Raw genomic sequence first — 6,032 nt, forward strand, 5'->3', positions numbered from 1 at the left:
CTACCATACTACTTTGTCCCCCGCCCCACCCACCCACTCAGGGGACATGTGGCAGTGTCTGGAGACATCTGTGATTGCCACAGCAGTGGGGGAGGAAGACTTGCTCCTGGCACCTAGCGGGTGGAGGCCAGGGATGCTGCTAACTTCCTAGTGCACAGAACAGACCCCCAACAAGGAATTGTTTGGCGCCCCATGTCAATAGGGCTGCAGTTGAGAAAGCCTTGTGTAAAGAGCAAATGTTGTGAGATCATGCTCAAAAAGAGCTGGCCTGACTCCTGGCTCACTGAAGGTGCTCAGGAATTAGAACCCTTTTTCTAGAGTTTAATGATCTGCTGGGGTAGCTGTTTCCAGACCTGGGGAATGAGCTGGGGCCTGGGAAGGAAGGGAACAACACTACCATCATTAAATGTTATTCTTTTTACCACCACTGTTGTTGTTATGATTATTGTTAGTGACTGATATTTGTTGAGATCCTCTGGAATCCTGTTTTCAGTGCTTTCCATGTAATGACTGACAACAGCTCCACAAAGTTCCCACAGTAGGTCTTGTTATTACGTCGGTTTCACAGAGAAGGAAACTGAGTGCCTGTCTTAATCTGTTCAGGCTGCTCTAACATGGAGGAAGCTCCCTGGAGTCCCTATTATAAAGGCACTAATCCTACTCGTGGGGGCTCCACACCCTCATGACCCAGTTACCTCCCAAAGACCCCACTTCCTAATGCCATCACCTTGGGGGTTAGGTTTCACCTTATGAATTTTGAGGGGGGACACAGACATTCAGTCTCTAACAGTACCTGTACATGAGGGGCTGGTCACAGAGAGTGCTCATACGTCTGCTGTTTACACAGCTGTTCACAGGGTTTTTTCAAAGTGCTTCTCTGAGGATTTCAATGCTCAGGAAACCAGATCCTCTCCTGATCCATTGGTGCTTCTCCAAATGATCATGGGACCTTCCTATGGGGTGGAGAGAGGAATTTAATATCTGAGTTACAGCTCCCAGGGTTCAGAGAGGTTAAGTCATGTGCCTAAGGTCACACAGCTGGTAAGTGAGAGAGCTCTGCTTGTGACCACAGAGACAAATTCCACTCCAGAAGTCACAGGAACTGCTGATGTTCTGTTTGTCCTGGACCACATTCTGCAGGTAGCTAGGAGTGAGGCTAGGCTTATGCAAGGACCTGCTTGCACTCCAGCTGTAGTCTTTACTGCCGGAATCAGGCAGGTGGCTTTTAATCACCCACTACCTGTGGCACCCCTTGGGCTGTGAGAGATGCTTATTCCTCTCATCTTAATTAATTTTCAGCTGCTGTTTTTGTTTTTGTTTTTTATTCCCCCTGTTGACAAACTGAGATTCTACACTACTTGTCTCAAACTTCCTTGGGTTCCCTACAATGTCTAACATGTTATTGGGAAAAGAGAAAAAGAGGGAAACAAAGCATTTCTTCAGTTCTAAGCATATATATATTTCAGTAGATGCTCATTTATTTCCAGATTTTGTATTTGTGAATTTGCCTACTCGCTACAATTTTTTCATCATCCCCAAATGATAACTTGCAGTACTTTGGTGGTTATTTGCAGCCATGCACAGAGTTGCAAAAAATTCCAGTCACTCAATGTGCACATTCCCAGCTGACGTGCGTGGCTTTGATGAGACAACCAGGCTTTGTTGTTGCAGTTCTTACACTGCAAACAAGTGCTCTTTCTGAAGTCTGTTTAGCACTACTGCTATTTGCTTTCTTGTCCTTTTTATTGGTGATTTCGCTGTTTAAAATGGTCTCCAAGTATAGAGCTGAAGTGCTGTCTGGTGTTCCTAAGTGCAGTAAGGCTGGGACGTGCCTTATGGAGAGAACAGCTAGATAACAGGCAGGGGTGCTGCTGGCCCTGAGACCAACATTAATGAATCAACATTAATATTAAAAGGCTTTTAAACAGAAACACACTTAAAACAAAGTTCTTTATTGATTATTTGATGAAAATGCTGTGACCAGAGAGGTTTACAGGAACCTAACCTGTATTTCCCCTAAGAACAATGGTTCAGTGTTCGCTAAATCGGTGTTCTCAAAACTTTATGGTACATGATTCTTGTGAATAACGCACGTTTTTTGGCCTCAGTTTATGTTCCCAGCAGTCTGTAAGGTAGGTACCATTCCACTCGACAGTTGAAGACACTGCATCTCCGAGAGGCTTAGCAGGTTGCCTGTGGTCACACAAAACTAGAAATCAAACCCAGTTCTGCCAGAATGAATCATCCACGCTCTTTCTATAAAATTTTGCTGATTCTAGAATTTGCTGGTTGAATTGAATCACGTTGAACATTCAAAAGCACCTCATTGATGGCGTCAATGCAGAACGACTACGAAAAGAACCGATGGCTTTGCAAAATGACCCCCCTCCCGGAATGACTTTAAATGAAGAGTGTTCAAAATTCATTTACACAGTGGATTGTAGATATGGAAGGTGCACCAGGTGCCTTATATGAAGGGGAAAAATTTCAACTTCTATTTAAGTTTAGTACTTGATATCCTTTTGACTCTCCTCAGAGATGACCACCAGAATTCTTTTTATGTTCAAACATGTAACAAGAATCCAAAGAAAACAAAATGGTGGTATCATAATGATACTTGCTGATGCCACTGTTATCATCCTCCTAGCAGAAGATAGTCCTACTGAGAAAATGAGCACTTTGATCATTCAGCCTTTGAACTGTAACCTTTGACTGGAAATGACCTATAGACAAAGAAGACTACTTCCTTTTACTGCATTTTTACTTGTGTGCATTCTGGGCGCATATGTTGATCTCTGCTTCAGTCCAGGCAACTGACATGCTTTTATTAGTCATACGGTATTGATGCAGGTGCCAGGAAATGTCAAATATAATTCCATTTTTTATTTTTATTTTTTTAAGCTTTTGGAAAAGTTCCAGGTCCTCATGTACTGTGCAATAACAATGACTTCCTTGGAGGTTTTGGGACGTTCATTGCCGGCAACGGACGTTGTAACAGGAAAAATTTTCATCAACTCCGGCCACCCAATGATTAATGCATGATAGGGCCTATGAAATGAACTTATCCGTTAGAGTGGGATTATAAATAAAGTGAGGGATCCAACATTACTTTGAAAGTCACCCCAACTGCTTACATTTGGATTCTATGCACTGTGAACCTAAGGTTAACAGCATGAATTAACATGCGTTTTTAAAGGACTGTAATGAAAGATCACTGCGTATTTATTGAATTGTTTATATCTGCTGTCAAACTGTTTTGACATGGACGGTTTTCAAGTAACATTGGCAGAGAGGTAGAATACGTTATCCCTCTGGTGAAAATGAATTCATCTGTTGTATATAGTTCCTCAGTCTCTGAAGTAAAGGTAACATAGGGTATTATAAAGTAAATATAGTATTTATAGTAAAGTAAAGGTAATATAGGGTATGAATGGTTTAATAAAGGCTTTATTTTGTAAGAAAAATGACAGTGATGATTAAACTGCTGCAGTCCATAATTTGGGCTTGTTATTTGTACATTAACGATTTTTTTTCCAAGTAGATTACACTCTTGTTACTTCCTGCTAGCCATCAGCATTAAGCCCTGCTGCCTAAACACTATTTCATTTATTCATGTTTGGAAAATCCATAAACATTTTTTTTTTTTTTTTTTTTTTTTAGGCGGGCCTCTCACTGTTGTGGCCTCTCCCGTTGCGGAGCACTAGTATCTGGACGTGCAGGCTCAGCGGCCATGGCTCACGGGCCCAGCCGCTCCGCGGCACGAACCCGTGCCCCCCGCATCGGCAGGCGGACTCCCAACCACTGCGCCACCAGGGAAGCCCCATAAACATTTTTGTCTGTAATTTTGTTTCTTTTGTTATGTTTTAAGTCAAGTTTGAACGTTACAATACTTTAACTGAAATACTTTTGTCAAGTTTTTCCTTGTAAATTTTCTTTATTCGTAAGCATCATCTTGTCCTTCAATCCTGTACCCTAAAATAAGGAATACATTTTGACAGAGGCTTAATGTTTTAACAAAGGAGTGTGGACATTTTTATTTTAAAATTTAGGTAAAAGTACACTATAGAATATGGCATGTTTGCTTATTTGTCTCACACAATCATACAGTTTTGTTCTGGAGGGATCTGTTTTGTTTTGCTTTGCTTTGTTGGTATTTAAGACTTTGCTTACAGCTAGATAATATTTTTCCACAGAAAAAAAATTTTTTGAAGGGTCCAGCTCTCAGTACCGTGTAAGTTAATGATACTGTAACTAGGTTCTCTTTTTTAAAAAGCAATTAATGTATTTTATAAATTACCTTTTCACATATGCAAAATCTGTTTCTACTACAACGTTACTTTTACTAATGCCTATTGTTGCACTCTTTTTGACATATCCTGCAGTGAATATATGAATCAATTTGGCCTTAAAAATGAAAGCCAGTTGGCTAAAAGGTTTGAAATATGTACCCCAGCAAAACCTTCCAATCAATAATTGGCAAAGAATATTTTACAAATTGTCTTGAATCTCTGTATAGTTGACATTTTGTAGCTTTGTACATGTTAATTAAAACTGTATAATTTTATACTCTAAAAGTATAATTGTTGAACTCGGGGGTGGGTAGACTTCTAAAATATGTCTGCTGTAGAAATAACTTGAAAAAAAATTTTAAACTATGGCCAGCCACCAAACTGTGGACACTGTTTATACTGTTAGTTAGCAAGTACCACTGTTTAAACTTAGAAACATTTTTGTTCTTGACTAGATATACATAAGTTCTCACAGTAGTAGTCTCTACCAGTATTATTAGTTGGCTGATTCAACCAAGACAAAAAAATGTTTTTTGGAATGCTCTGAACTCCTCTTAGTTTTTAACTGCTTTTTAATATGAAAATTGCAGCTGTAAATTATGTATTTTTTATATTTTACATTAACTGCTCTAAACTACTGATTCACTTGATCATTCTCTGGGTGGGGTAGGGGGTCTCTCTCCGTACTGCTGGTCCTCTTACTAAAACCCTTTTATAAAGAAATGACCTGTGACATTTATTCACCAAAGGAATTAATATACCAGGTCAAAGATTAACAATGCTACTGTATAGATTAATAGGTCATACATAGCCTCAATTGAGTTTTTTAATACAAATACTATTATTTGTATTTTAACAAATAATAGTATTTTAACATACCTCTCTCTCTACATAGAGATACTGTACAATAAATTAAAATGACACAGAGGAAAGTAAAGGAAAACCAAATAATTTTGGTACATTGTATGGTTTAAGGAGAAGAAGATAGGATGAAATATCCTAAAATACAGAAGCACCAACCTTTCAAAATTTGCAACCTGATAACACCTTAGGCATTACTTCCTTGAACTTAGGAATCACTGAAAACTCCTGTACACTGAGATTTAATTAAGTTAATTTTAAATGTTAAGTTACATAACTGAAAGACGTAAGATGTTTACCTGAGTCATTGCTTAAGAGAGGGCAATTAACAGTTTTGTAATAATAAGCAGAATATTTCTCTGTACTGCATTGTTGAATGACAACCAGAATAAGAAAGTGTACATGGGAACATGCTACTCCCCTCTTCCCTGCATCCCCTCTGTGAGGCACTGTCTACTGCATAGGTCTACAGAATTATACCTTCAGATTTAGGACAATGTGTACTCTCTTCTTTTTTATTTATTTTAAGGTCATTCTTCTGGTTTGCCAAATTCTGTTAAGGCAGTGATACATTCAGTTCCTTATTTTGCATGAACTTGGTGTCCTTTCAAAAAAAAATATTATGTCAAGTAGGTAATGAATACCATAGATTTTTAAAGAGAGAAACGGTTTTCAGTTTAAGATAAATTTTTAAAAATAAATTTTACGGCTGTTCTCTTAAGGAATTTAATATTCATCTCTAAAGGACTTACCTGTAATGTACAAATTCCTCTTTTTTAGCTAGCAGGGAAATAAGGCTTTTTTTAAATCCTTGGAAGAAAATGCTAAAAATAGCTTTTATATAGAGTTCATCTGGAGAAAGATTGTAATACTTATTGTTTT

The sequence above is a fragment of the Lipotes vexillifer genome, unplaced genomic scaffold (assembly GCF_000442215.2).
Source record: "Lipotes vexillifer unplaced genomic scaffold, Lipotes_vexillifer_v1.1 scaffold232, whole genome shotgun sequence".
NCBI lineage: Eukaryota > Metazoa > Chordata > Mammalia > Artiodactyla > Lipotidae > Lipotes > Lipotes vexillifer.